Genomic DNA, 14,631 nt, shown 5'->3' with positions numbered 1-14,631 from the left:
GAGGTTCTTTTCCTTTCTCATCTTTATGATCAGTAATAAGATAGTTCATTTTGCTGATTTCTTATCTGACAACATTCTTGACTTACACAGAGCATTTAATTGTGAATTTCTTTGAAAGAGGAATTCAGATTAATACATTTGACATGTCTTTCGAAAGATTCTACTTTGTGGTTATGGATCTACTTTAGAAAAACAGAGTGTAAATATCTGTGTGTCTTAATTTCAAGATTGTTATTTAAAAGTTCATCTCTTCTGTCCCCAAAATACACAATTTGATTCCTCAAGTTTTCTTTTAATGAAGGCTTTCCAATTAAAAAAGTTCCGTGTTCCCCTTATCAATAACAGTAAGATTTAAACAAGTAATATCTTGGATCAGCCTCTTGTGATGAGTTGAGAAAACAGAGTCAGCTCACAAAATATCTCATTATTTTGAGCCATTTTATTTCCATGTTTTCTAAAAGTTCTATCATTTGCTCACATCAAATAGACTTTAAAAATACAATCAATAAATCAATGTTTCACTCTACCCGTGTTAGATTTATGATATTTATGAATACACTTGACAGAAAAAGATTTGGTCATGAGTCATGAAAGTGGTCCCACCGAGATTTGAACTCGGATCCTTGGATTCAAAGTCCAAAGTGCTAACAATTTCACCATGGAACCTCCCATGTGACAGGGGAGGAAATTGCTGCAGCAATGTGGACATTTCACATTTTTTATTTTCTACAGTCAAAGACAAACAGAATTATATAACTTTTCTATTCTGTTCAACTTTTGCCTATTGAACTATGTTAGGGAAGGATGTTGCACAAAGGACTCAAGTAACGCTATGACTCTGTTGAACAGTACTTTTTATGTGAGATAAGATTTTGCAATAAAAGATAAGATTCCCCCGTGAATGCAATCTCTTCTGCCAAAATGGAAAGCTCAACCTGGTACAGGTGGGTTGATGGTGTTATGCTTGTCAATCTGGACTCTGAAAACAGGGATCTAAGTACAAAGCTCAGTGGGACTTATCTAAACTTTACGATTTTTTTTCCATTCAGTTCTTAGAAGTATTAATTGGAAAAACATCTCATTTACTTATAAACTTGTACGTATCAACTTATATGTATGTATCTCCCTATATATCGCTATATGTCTATGTATATTTATCGGAAAATATAAATATATACATTATAAAAATACATATAATTAATAGAGGTGAAAATAATGAACAGTTGTTGCCTCTCCGCATTTGAAACATGAGCTTCTTCTCCTTCCTCTTCTATATGTCCTGAAATTGAGATAGTCACTTTTTAATCAATTTTGATCTAACAACATAGTTGATTTGTACAAAGCATATCATACGATCTGTGAATAATTCTAAAAAAGAAAATTAGATCAGTACCTTTGAGGCCTCCAAGCAAAAGCTTATATTTCATGATTGCAGATCGACTGTTGAAAATCAGCATGAGAAATGTTTTATTTCACAATTTCCATACTAATATACAAAAAACATTTGTACTATCTGAATGATACCGTCATTGTGGTTCTCTAGGTTTGATTTAAGAACACATCTCTTTCAAAATGTGCTATATTCGCCTTATCAATAGTGTGGAAATCTTCAAAAAGGAATGCTGGGAATCAGCCCTCTGAAATGCATTTGAGAAAAACAGGATAGGATTTTGTAATGTCGCACTATTTTGTGTAGGAATGTGATGTTATGTGTATTATAAAGTTCGTATTTCTGTAACTTGTTCAAGCTGTTGGACATTTTGAAAGGAGTCAACATTTGTCTCTTTCAACCTACTGGTGTTGGATTGGAGCTATCAATAACAAAAGATGACAGAAATGTAAAAGGTCGAGATTAGTAAAATAGTACCTCAAAGAATTGGACTGGTACCTTTGCATGCAAAGTCCAAAGTGCCAAGCGTTGCTCTTTGGAGCCACCCATGTGAGAGACAGAGAAATGGATGTAGTAGTTTGGAAATGTAGAATGTTTTAATATTCTTCAGTCAAATATGATCATTATTTTGTAAATTGCATTTCCTGATAAACGTTTGCACATTTAACACTGTTATGGAGAATGCAGCTGAAAAGAATCAAATCACATTATAGCTCTTTACACTATGAGCATTCAACTGAGATATCTTTTCATCAATGTAAGAAAAGCCCCCGCACTGATGCGCTCTCTTTTGTCTCAATGGAAAAATCCCTCATGTATGGCAGGGTTCCATGGTGTAATGGTTAGCACTCTGGACTCTGAATCCAGCGATCCGAGTTCAAATCTCGGTGGGACCTGCTTGAATTATGAGATTTAATATTTCACTAATTTCTTAGAATTTGGACTTGGAAAAACATAACGTCAAAGTTTTATACTGAAACTTATCAACGTATAAGTATGTATCTATGTACACATGGCTATATCCATCTAGATAGTGATAATACAATATAAAGAAATTAATTATTCATAAACATAAGTACTGAAGATGAAAACTAAAAACTGTTCTTTCCCATCCACAATTTAAGCAAGAGGTTCTTTTCCTTTCTCATCTTTATGATCAGTAATAAGATAGTTCATTTTGCTGATTTCTTATCTGACAACATTCTTGACTTACACAGAGCATTTAATTGTGAATTTCTTTGAAAGAGGAATTCAGATTAATACATTTGACATGTCTTTCGAAAGATTCTACTTTGTGGTTATGGATCTACTTTAGAAAAACAGAGTGTAAATATCTGTGTGTCTTAATTTCAAGATTGTTATTTAAAAGTTCATCTCTTCTGTCCCCAAAATACACAATTTGATTCCTCAAGTTTTCTTTTAATGAAGGCTTTCCAATTAAAAAAGTTCCGTGTTCCCCTTATCAATAACAGTAAGATTTAAACAAGTAATATCTTGGATCAGCCTCTTGTGATGAGTTGAGAAAACAGAGTCAGCTCACAAAATATCTCATTATTTTGAGCCATTTTATTTCCATGTTTTCTAAAAGTTCTATCATTTGCTCACATCAAATAGACTTTAAAAATACAATCAATAAATCAATGTTTCACTCTACCCGTGTTAGATTTATGATATTTATGAATACACTTGACAGAAAAAGATTTGGTCATGAGTCATGAAAGTGGTCCCACCGAGATTTGAACTCGGATCCTTGGATTCAAAGTCCAAAGTGCTAACCATTTCACCATGGAACCTCCCATGTGACAGGGGAGGAAATTGCTGCAGCAATGTGGACATTTCACATTTTTTATTTTCTACAGTCAAAGACAAACAGAATTATATAACTTTTCTATTCTGTTCAACTTTTGCCTATTGAACTATGTTAGGGAAGGATGTTGCACAAAGGACTCAAGTAACGCTATGACTCTGTTGAACAGTACTTTTTATGTGAGATAAGATTTTGCAATAAAAGATAAGATTCCCCCGTGAATGCAATCTCTTCTGCCAAAATGGAAAGCTCAACCTGGTACAGGTGGGTTGATGGTGTTATGCTTGTCAATCTGGACTCTGAAAACAGGGATCTAAGTACAAAGCTCAGTGGGACTTATCTAAACTTTACGATTTTTTTTCCATTCAGTTCTTAGAAGTATTAATTGGAAAAACATCTCATTTACTTATAAACTTGTACGTATCAACTTATATGTATGTATCTCCCTATATATCGCTATATGTCTATGTATATTTATCGGAAAATATAAATATATACATTATAAAAATACATATAATTAATAGAGGTGAAAATAATGAACAGTTGTTGCCTCTCCGCATTTGAAACATGAGCTTCTTCTCCTTCCTCTTCTATATGTCCTGAAATTGAGATAGTCACTTTTTAATCAATTTTGATCTAACAACATAGTTGATTTGTACAAAGCATATCATACGATCTGTGAATAATTCTAAAAAAGAAAATTAGATCAGTACCTTTGAGGCCTCCAAGCAAAAGCTTATATTTCATGATTGCAGATCGACTGTTGAAAATCAGCATGAGAAATGTTTTATTTCACAATTTCCATACTAATATACAAAAAACATTTGTACTATCTGAATGATACCGTCATTGTGGTTCTCTAGGTTTGATTTAAGAACACATCTCTTTCAAAATGTGCTATGTTCGCCTTATCAATAGTGTGGAAATCTTCAAAAAGGAATGCTGGGAATCAGCCCTCTGAAATGCATTTGAGAAAAACAGGATAGGATTTTGTAATGTCGCACTATTTTGTGTAGGAATGTGATGTTATGTGTATTATAAAGTTCGTATTTCTGTAACTTGTTCAAGCTGTTGGACATTTTGAAAGGAGTCAACATTTGTCTCTTTCAACCTACTGGTGTTGGATTGGAGCTATCAATAACAAAAGATGACAGAAATGTAAAAGGTCGAGATTAGTAAAATAGTACCTCAAAGAATTGGACTGGTACCTTTGCATGCAAAGTCCAAAGTGCCAAGCGTTGCTCTTTGGAGCCACCCATGTGAGAGACAGAGAAATGGATGTAGTAGTTTGGAAATGTAGAATGTTTTAATATTCTTCAGTCAAATATGATCATTATTTTGTAAATTGCATTTCCTGATAAACGTTTGCACATTTAACACTGTTATGGAGAATGCAGCTGAAAAGAATCAAATCACATTATAGCTCTTTACACTATGAGCATTCAACTGAGATATCTTTTCATCAATGTAAGAAAAGCCCCCGCACTGATGCGCTCTCTTTTGTCTCAATGGAAAAATCCCTCATGTATGGCAGGGTTCCATGGTGTAATGGTTAGCACTCTGGACTCTGAATCCAGCGATCCGAGTTCAAATCTCGGTGGGACCTGCTTGAATTATGAGATATAATATTTCACTAATTTCTTAGAATTTGGACTTGGAAAAACATAACGTCAAAGTTTTATACTGAAACTTATCAACGTATAATTATGTATCTATGTACACATGGCTATATCCATCTAGATAGTGATAATACAATATAAAGAAATGAATTATTCATAAACATAAGTACTGAAGCTGAAAACTAAAAACTGTTCTTTCCCATCCACAATTTAAGCAAGAGGTTCTTTTCCTTTCTCATCTTTATGATCAGTAATAAGATAGTTCATTTTGCTGATTTCTTATCTGACAACATTCTTGACTTACACAGTGCATTTAATTGTGAATTTCTTTGAAAGAGGAATTCAGATTAATACATTTGACATGTCTTTCGAAAGATTCTACTTTGTGGTTATGGATCTACTTTAGAAAAACAGAGTGTAAATATCTGTGTGTCTTAATTTCAAGATTGTTATTTAAAAGTTCATCTCTTCTGTCCCCAAAATACACAATTTGATTCCTCAAGTTTTCTTTTAATGAAGGCTTTCCAATTAAAAAAGTTCCGTGTTCCCCTTATCAATAACAGTAAGATTTAAACAAGTAATATCTTGGATCAGCCTCTTGTGATGAGTTGAGAAAACAGAGTCAGCTCACAAAATATCTCATTATTTTGAGCCATTTTATTTCCATGTTTTCTAAAAGTTCTATCATTTGCTCACATCAAATAGACTTTAAAAATACAATCAATAAATCAATGTTTCACTCTACCCGTGTTAGATTTATGATATTTATGAATACACTTGACAGAAAAAGATTTGGTCATAAGTCATGAAAGTGGTCCCACCGAGATTTGAACTCGGATCCTTGGATTCAAAGTCCAAAGTGCTAACCATTACACCATGGAACCTCCCATGTGACAGGGGAGCAAATTGCTGCAGCAATGTGGACATTTCACATTTTTTATTTTCTACAGTCAAAGACAAACAGAATTATATAACTTTTCTATTCTGTTCAACTTTTGCCTATTGAACTATGTTAGGGAAGGATGTTGCACAAAGGACTCAAGTAACGCTATGACTCTGTTGAACAGTACTTTTTATGTGAGATAAGATTTTGCAATAAAAGATAAGATTCCCCCGTGAATGCAATCTCTTCTGCCAAAATGGAAAGCTCAACCTGGTACAGGTGGGTTGATGGTGTTATGCTTGTCAATCTGGACTCTGAAAACAGGGATCTAAGTACAAAGCTCAGTGGGACTTATCTAAACTTTACGATTTTTTTTCCATTCAGTTCTTAGAAGTATTAATTGGAAAAACATCTCATTTACTTATAAACTTGTACGTATCAACTTATATGTCTGTATCTCCCTATATATCGCTATATGTCTATGTATATTTATCGGAAAATATAAATATATACATTATAAAAATACATATAATTAATAGAGGTGAAAATAATGAACAGTTGTTGCCTCTCCGCATTTGAAACATGAGCTTCTTCTCCTTCCTCTTCTATATGTCCTGAAATTGAGATAGTCACTTTTTAATCAATTTTGATCTAACAACATAGTTGATTTGTACAAAGCATATCATACGATCTGTGAATAATTCTAAAAAAGAAAATTAGATCAGTACCTTTGAGGCCTCCAAGCAAAAGCTTATATTTCATGATTGCAGATCGACTGTTGAAAATCAGCATGAGAAATGTTTTATTTCACAATTTCCATACTAATATACAAAAAACATTTGTACTATCTGAATGATACCGTCATTGTGGTTCTCTAGGTTTGATTTAAGAACACATCTCTTTCAAAATGTGCTATGTTCGCCTTATCAATAGTGTGGAAATCTTCAAAAAGGAATGCTGGGAATCAGCCCTCTGAAATGCATTTGAGAAAAACAGGATAGGATTTTGTAATGTCGCACTATTTTGTGTAGGAATGTGATGTTATGTGTATTATAAAGTTCGTATTTCTGTAACTTGTTCAAGCTGTTGGACATTTTGAAAGGATTCAACATTTTTCTCTTTCAACCTACTGGTGTTGGATTGGAGCTATCAATAACAAAAGATGACAGAAATGTAAAAGGTCGAGATTAGTAAAATAGTACCTCAAAGAATTGGACTGGTACCTTTGCATGCAAAGTCCAAAGTGCCAACTGTTGCTCTTTGGAGCCACCCATGTGAGAGACAGAGAAATGGATGTAGTAGTTTGGAAATGTAGAATGTTTTAATATTCTTCAGTCAAATATGATCATTATTTTGTAAATTGCATTTCCTGATAAACGTTTGCACATTTAACACTGTTATGGAGAATGCAGCTGAAAAGAATCAAATCACATTATAGCTCTTTACACTATGAGCATTCAACTGAGATATCTTTTCATCAATGTAAGAAAAGCCCCCGCACTGATGCGCTCTCTTTTGTCTCAATGGAAAAATCCCTCATGTATGGCAGGGTTCCATGGTGTAATAGTTAGCACTCTGGACTCTGAATCCAGCGATCCGAGTTCAAATCTCGTGGGACCTGCTTGAATTATGAGATTTAATATTTCACTAATTTCTTAGAATTTGGACTTGGAAAAACATAACGTCAAAGTTTTATACTGAAACTTATCAACGTATAAGTATGTATCTATGTACACATGGCTATATCCATCTAGATAGTGATAATACAATATAAAGAAATGAATTATTCATAAACATAAGTACTGAAGCTGAAAACTAAAAACTGTTCTTTCCCATCCACAATTTAAGCAAGAGGTTATTTTCCTTTCTCATCTTTATGATCAGTAATAAGATAGTTAATTTTGCTGATTTCTTATCTGACAACATTCTTGACTTACACAGTGCATTTAATTGTGAATTTCTTTGAAAGAGGAATTCAGATTAATACATTTGACATGTCTTTCGAAAGATTCTACTTTGTGGTTATGGATCTACTTTAGAAAAACAGAGTGTAAATATCTGTGTGTCTTAATTTCAAGATTGTTATTTAAAAGTTCATCTCTTCTGTCCCCAAAATACACAATTTGATTCCCCAAGTTTTCTTTTAATGAAGGCTTTCCAATTAAAAAAGTTCCGTGTTCCCCTTATCAATAACAGTAAGATTTAAACAAGTAATATCTTGGATCAGCCTCTTGTGATGAGTTGAGAAAACAGAGTCAGCTCACAAAATATCTCATTATTTTGAGCCATTTTATTTCCATGTTTTCTAAAAGTTCTATCATTTGCTCACATCAAATAGACTTTAAAAATACAATCAATAAATCAATGTTTCACTCTACCCGTGTTAGATTTATGATATTTATGAATACACTTGACAGAAAAAGATTTGGTCATAAGTCATGAAAGTGGTCCCACCGAGATTTGAACTCGGATCCTTGGATTCAAAGTCCAAAGTGCTAACCATTTCACCATGGAACCTCCCATGTGACAGGGGAGGAAATTGCTGCAGCAATGTGGACATTTCACATTTTTTATTTTCTACAGTCAAAGACAAACAGAATTATATAACTTTTCTATTCTGTTCAACTTTTGCCTATTGAACTATGTTAGGGAAGGATGTTGCACAAAGGACTCAAGTAACGCTATGACTCTGTTGAACAGTACTTTTTATGTGAGATAAGATTTTGCTATAAAAGATAAGATTCCCCCGTGAATGCAATCTCTTCTGCCAAAATGGAAAGCTCAACCTGGTACAGGTGGGTTGATGGTGTTATGCTTGTCAATCTGGACTCTGAAAACAGGGATCTAAGTACAAAGCTCAGTGGGACTTATCTAAACTTTACGATTTTTTTTCCATTCAGTTCTTAGAAGTATTAATTGGAAAAACATCTCATTTACTTATAAACTTGTACGTATCAACTTATATGTATGTATCTCCCTATATATCGCTATATGTCTATGTATATTTATCGGAAAATATAAATATATACATTATAAAAATACATATAATTAATAGAGGTGAAAATAATGAACAGTTGTTGCCTCTCCGCATTTGAAACATGAGCTTCTTCTCCTTCCTCTTCTATATGTCCTGAAATTGAGATAGTCACTTTTTAATCAATTTTGATCTAACAACATAGTTGATTTGTACAAAGCATATCATACGATCTGTGAATAATTCTAAAAAAGAAAATTAGATCAGTACCTTTGAGGCCTCCAAGCAAAAGCTTATATTTCATGATTGCAGATCGACTGTTGAAAATCAGCATGAGAAATGTTTTATTTCACAATTTCCATACTAATATACAAAAAACATTTGTACTATCTGAATGATACCGTCATTGTGGTTCTCTAGGTTTGATTTAAGAACACATCTCTTTCAAAATGTGCTATGTTCGCCTTATCAATAGTGTGGAAATCTTCAAAAAGGAATGCTGGGAATCAGCCCTCTGAAATGCATTTGAGAAAAACAGGATAGGATTTTGTAATGTCGCACTATTTTGTGTAGGAATGTGATGTTATGTGTATTATAAAGTTCGTATTTCTGTCAGTTGTTCAAGCTGTTGGACATTTTGAAAGGAGTCAACATTTGTCTCTTTCAACCTACTGGTGTTGGATTGGAGCTATCAATAACAAAAGATGACAGAAATGTAAAAGGTCGAGATTAGTAAAATAGTACCTCAAAGAATTGGACTGGTACCTTTGCATGCAAAGTCCAAAGTGCCAAGCGTTGCTCTTTGGAGCCACCCATGTGAGAGACAGAGAAATGGATGTAGTAGTTTGGAAATGTAGAATGTTTTAATATTCTTCAGTCAAATATGATCATTATTTTGTAAATTGCATTTCCTGATAAACGTTTGCACATTTAACACTGTTATGGAGAATGCAGCTGAAAAGAATCAAATCACATTATAGCTCTTTACACTATGAGCATTCAACTGAGATATCTTTTCATCAATGTAAGAAAAGCCCCCGCACTGATGCGCTCTCTTTTGTCTCAATGGAAAAATCCCTCATGTATGGCAGGGTTCCATGGTGTAATGGTTAGCACTCTGGACTCTGAATCCAGCGATCCGAGTTCAAATCTCGGTGGGACCTGCTTGAATTATGAGATATAATATTTCACTAATTTCTTAGAATTTGGACTTGGAAAAACATAACGTCAAAGTTTTATACTGAAACTTATCAACGTATAATTATGTATCTATGTACACATGGCTATATCCATCTAGATAGTGATAATACAATATAAAGAAATGAATTATTCATAAACATAAGTACTGAAGCTGAAAACTAAAAACTGTTCTTTCCCATCCACAATTTAAGCAAGAGGTTCTTTTCCTTTCTCATCTTTATGATCAGTAATAAGATAGTTCATTTTGCTGATTTCTTATCTGACAACATTCTTGACTTACACAGTGCATTTAATTGTGAATTTCTTTGAAAGAGGAATTCAGATTAATACATTTGACATGTCTTTCGAAAGATTCTACTTTGTGGTTATGGATCTACTTTAGAAAAACAGAGTGTAAATATCTGTGTGTCTTAATTTCAAGATTGTTATTTAAAAGTTCATCTCTTCTGTCCCCAAAATACACAATTTGATTCCTCAAGTTTTCTTTTAATGAAGGCTTTCCAATTAAAAAAGTTCCGTGTTCCCCTTATCAATAACAGTAAGATTTAAACAAGTAATATCTTGGATCAGCCTCTTGTGATGAGTTGAGAAAACAGAGTCAGCTCACAAAATATCTCATTATTTTGAGCCATTTTATTTCCATGTTTTCTAAAAGTTCTATCATTTGCTCACATCAAATAGACTTTAAAAATACAATCAATAAATCAATGTTTCACTCTACCCGTGTTAGATTTATGATATTTATGAATACACTTGACAGAAAAAGATTTGGTCATAAGTCATGAAAGTGGTCCCACCGAGATTTGAACTCGGATCCTTGGATTCAAAGTCCAAAGTGCTAACCATTACACCATGGAACCTCCCATGTGACAGGGGAGCAAATTGCTGCAGCAATGTGGACATTTCACATTTTTTATTTTCTACAGTCAAAGACAAACAGAATTATATAACTTTTCTATTCTGTTCAACTTTTGCCTATTGAACTATGTTAGGGAAGGATGTTGCACAAAGGACTCAAGTAACGCTATGACTCTGTTGAACAGTACTTTTTATGTGAGATAAGATTTTGCAATAAAAGATAAGATTCCCCCGTGAATGCAATCTCTTCTGCCAAAATGGAAAGCTCAACCTGGTACAGGTGGGTTGATGGTGTTATGCTTGTCAATCTGGACTCTGAAAACAGGGATCTAAGTACAAAGCTCAGTGGGACTTATCTAAACTTTACGATTTTTTTTCCATTCAGTTCTTAGAAGTATTAATTGGAAAAACATCTCATTTACTTATAAACTTGTACGTATCAACTTATATGTCTGTATCTCCCTATATATCGCTATATGTCTATGTATATTTATCGGAAAATATAAATATATACATTATAAAAATACATATAATTAATAGAGGTGAAAATAATGAACAGTTGTTGCCTCTCCGCATTTGAAACATGAGCTTCTTCTCCTTCCTCTTCTATATGTCCTGAAATTGAGATAGTCACTTTTTAATCAATTTTGATCTAACAACATAGTTGATTTGTACAAAGCATATCATACGATCTGTGAATAATTCTAAAAAAGAAAATTAGATCAGTACCTTTGAGGCCTCCAAGCAAAAGCTTATATTTCATGATTGCAGATCGACTGTTGAAAATCAGCATGAGAAATGTTTTATTTCACAATTTCCATACTAATATACAAAAAACATTTGTACTATCTGAATGATACCGTCATTGTGGTTCTCTAGGTTTGATTTAAGAACACATCTCTTTCAAAATGTGCTATGTTCGCCTTATCAATAGTGTGGAAATCTTCAAAAAGGAATGCTGGGAATCAGCCCTCTGAAATGCATTTGAGAAAAACAGGATAGGATTTTGTAATGTCGCACTATTTTGTGTAGGAATGTGATGTTATGTGTATTATAAAGTTCGTATTTCTGTAACTTGTTCAAGCTGTTGGACATTTTGAAAGGATTCAACATTTTTCTCTTTCAACCTACTGGTGTTGGATTGGAGCTATCAATAACAAAAGATGACAGAAATGTAAAAGGTCGAGATTAGTAAAATAGTACCTCAAAGAATTGGACTGGTACCTTTGCATGCAAAGTCCAAAGTGCCAACTGTTGCTCTTTGGAGCCACCCATGTGAGAGACAGAGAAATGGATGTAGTAGTTTGGAAATGTAGAATGTTTTAATATTCTTCAGTCAAATATGATCATTATTTTGTAAATTGCATTTCCTGATAAACGTTTGCACATTTAACACTGTTATGGAGAATGCAGCTGAAAAGAATCAAATCACATTATAGCTCTTTACACTATGAGCATTCAACTGAGATATCTTTTCATCAATGTAAGAAAAGCCCCCGCACTGATGCGCTCTCTTTTGTCTCAATGGAAAAATCCCTCATGTATGGCAGGGTTCCATGGTGTAATAGTTAGCACTCTGGACTCTGAATCCAGCGATCCGAGTTCAAATCTCGTGGGACCTGCTTGAATTATGAGATTTAATATTTCACTAATTTCTTAGAATTTGGACTTGGAAAAACATAACGTCAAAGTTTTATACTGAAACTTATCAACGTATAAGTATGTATCTATGTACACATGGCTATATCCATCTAGATAGTGATAATACAATATAAAGAAATGAATTATTCATAAACATAAGTACTGAAGCTGAAAACTAAAAACTGTTCTTTCCCATCCACAATTTAAGCAAGAGGTTATTTTCCTTTCTCATCTTTATGATCAGTAATAAGATAGTTAATTTTGCTGATTTCTTATCTGACAACATTCTTGACTTACACAGTGCATTTAATTGTGAATTTCTTTGAAAGAGGAATTCAGATTAATACATTTGACATGTCTTTCGAAAGATTCTACTTTGTGGTTATGGATCTACTTTAGAAAAACAGAGTGTAAATATCTGTGTGTCTTAATTTCAAGATTGTTATTTAAAAGTTCATCTCTTCTGTCCCCAAAATACACAATTTGATTCCCCAAGTTTTCTTTTAATGAAGGCTTTCCAATTAAAAAAGTTCCGTGTTCCCCTTATCAATAACAGTAAGATTTAAACAAGTAATATCTTGGATCAGCCTCTTGTGATGAGTTGAGAAAACAGAGTCAGCTCACAAAATATCTCATTATTTTGAGCCATTTTATTTCCATGTTTTCTAAAAGTTCTATCATTTGCTCACATCAAATAGACTTTAAAAATACAATCAATAAATCAATGTTTCACTCTACCCGTGTTAGATTTATGATATTTATGAATACACTTGACAGAAAAAGATTTGGTCATAAGTCATGAAAGTGGTCCCACCGAGATTTGAACTCGGATCCTTGGATTCAAAGTCCAAAGTGCTAACCATTTCACCATGGAACCTCCCATGTGACAGGGGAGGAAATTGCTGCAGCAATGTGGACATTTCACATTTTTTATTTTCTACAGTCAAAGACAAACAGAATTATATAACTTTTCTATTCTGTTCAACTTTTGCCTATTGAACTATGTTAGGGAAGGATGTTGCACAAAGGACTCAAGTAACGCTATGACTCTGTTGAACAGTACTTTTTATGTGAGATAAGATTTTGCTATAAAAGATAAGATTCCCCCGTGAATGCAATCTCTTCTGCCAAAATGGAAAGCTCAACCTGGTACAGGTGGGTTGATGGTGTTATGCTTGTCAATCTGGACTCTGAAAACAGGGATCTAAGTACAAAGCTCAGTGGGACTTATCTAAACTTTACGATTTTTTTTCCATTCAGTTCTTAGAAGTATTAATTGGAAAAACATCTCATTTACTTATAAACTTGTACGTATCAACTTATATGTATGTATCTCCCTATATATCGCTATATGTCTATGTATATTTATCGGAAAATATAAATATATACATTATAAAAATACATATAATTAATAGAGGTGAAAATAATGAACAGTTGTTGCCTCTCCGCATTTGAAACATGAGCTTCTTCTCCTTCCTCTTCTATATGTCCTGAAATTGAGATAGTCACTTTTTAATCAATTTTGATCTAACAACATAGTTGATTTGTACAAAGCATATCATACGATCTGTGAATAATTCTAAAAAAGAAAATTAGATCAGTACCTTTGAGGCCTCCAAGCAAAAGCTTATATTTCATGATTGCAGATCGACTGTTGAAAATCAGCATGAGAAATGTTTTATTTCACAATTTCCATACTAATATACAAAAAACATTTGTACTATCTGAATGATACCGTCATTGTGGTTCTCTAGGTTTGATTTAAGAACACATCTCTTTCAAAATGTGCTATGTTCGCCTTATCAATAGTGTGGAAATCTTCAAAAAGGAATGCTGGGAATCAGCCCTCTGAAATGCATTTGAGAAAAACAGGATAGGATTTTGTAATGTCGCACTATTTTGTGTAGGAATGTGATGTTATGTGTATTATAAAGTTCGTATTTCTGTAACTTGTTCAAGCTGTTGGACATTTTGAAAGGAGTCAACATTTGTCTCTTTCAACCTACTGGTGTTGGATTGGAGCTATCAATAACAAAAGATGACAGAAATGTAAAAGGTCGAGATTAGTAAAATAGTACCTCAAAGAATTGGACTGGTACCTTTGCATGCAAAGTCCAAAGTGCCAAGCGTTGCTCTTTGGAGCCACCCATGTGAGAGACAGAGAAATGGATGTAGTAGTTTGGAAATGTAGAATGTTTTAATATTCTTCAGTCAAATATGATCATTATTTTGTAAATTGCATTTCCTGATAAACGTTTG

The 14,631-nt window shown here is 33.4% G+C and overlaps 8 non-coding genes across 8 annotated transcripts; 3 read left to right on the top strand and 5 right to left on the bottom strand.

Annotated features, from left to right (window-relative positions):
• The first annotated feature begins 2,214 nt into the window (after nt 1–2,214).
• Nucleotides 2,215–2,286, top strand: TRNAQ-CUG (transfer RNA glutamine (anticodon CUG)). The gene has a single exon. It is a non-coding gene; the product is annotated as a tRNA-Gln (tRNA).
• Nucleotides 2,287–3,111: 825 nt separating this feature from the next.
• Nucleotides 3,112–3,183, bottom strand: TRNAQ-UUG (transfer RNA glutamine (anticodon UUG)). Its single transcript has one exon. It is a non-coding gene; the product is annotated as a tRNA-Gln (tRNA).
• A 1,548-nt stretch (nt 3,184–4,731) lies between these two features.
• Nucleotides 4,732–4,803, top strand: TRNAQ-CUG (transfer RNA glutamine (anticodon CUG)). The gene has a single exon. It is a non-coding gene; the product is annotated as a tRNA-Gln (tRNA).
• An 825-nt stretch (nt 4,804–5,628) lies between these two features.
• Nucleotides 5,629–5,700, bottom strand: TRNAQ-UUG (transfer RNA glutamine (anticodon UUG)). The gene has a single exon. It is a non-coding gene; the product is annotated as a tRNA-Gln (tRNA).
• Nucleotides 5,701–8,144: 2,444 nt separating this feature from the next.
• Nucleotides 8,145–8,216, bottom strand: TRNAQ-UUG (transfer RNA glutamine (anticodon UUG)). The gene has a single exon. It is a non-coding gene; the product is annotated as a tRNA-Gln (tRNA).
• A 1,548-nt stretch (nt 8,217–9,764) lies between these two features.
• On the top strand, nt 9,765–9,836 carry TRNAQ-CUG (transfer RNA glutamine (anticodon CUG)). Its single transcript has one exon. It is a non-coding gene; the product is annotated as a tRNA-Gln (tRNA).
• An 825-nt stretch (nt 9,837–10,661) lies between these two features.
• TRNAQ-UUG (transfer RNA glutamine (anticodon UUG)) lies at nt 10,662–10,733 on the bottom strand. The gene has a single exon. It is a non-coding gene; the product is annotated as a tRNA-Gln (tRNA).
• Nucleotides 10,734–13,177: 2,444 nt separating this feature from the next.
• Nucleotides 13,178–13,249, bottom strand: TRNAQ-UUG (transfer RNA glutamine (anticodon UUG)). Its single transcript has one exon. It is a non-coding gene; the product is annotated as a tRNA-Gln (tRNA).
• Between the last annotated feature and the right edge of the window lie 1,382 nt (nt 13,250–14,631).

The sequence above is a fragment of the Lissotriton vulgaris genome, chromosome 4_1 (assembly GCF_964263255.1).
Source record: "Lissotriton vulgaris chromosome 4_1, aLisVul1.2, whole genome shotgun sequence".
Lineage (NCBI taxonomy): Eukaryota > Metazoa > Chordata > Amphibia > Caudata > Salamandridae > Lissotriton > Lissotriton vulgaris.
Note: the sequence above shows the minus strand (reverse complement) of the source record. Positions and strands in the feature narration are given on the sequence as shown.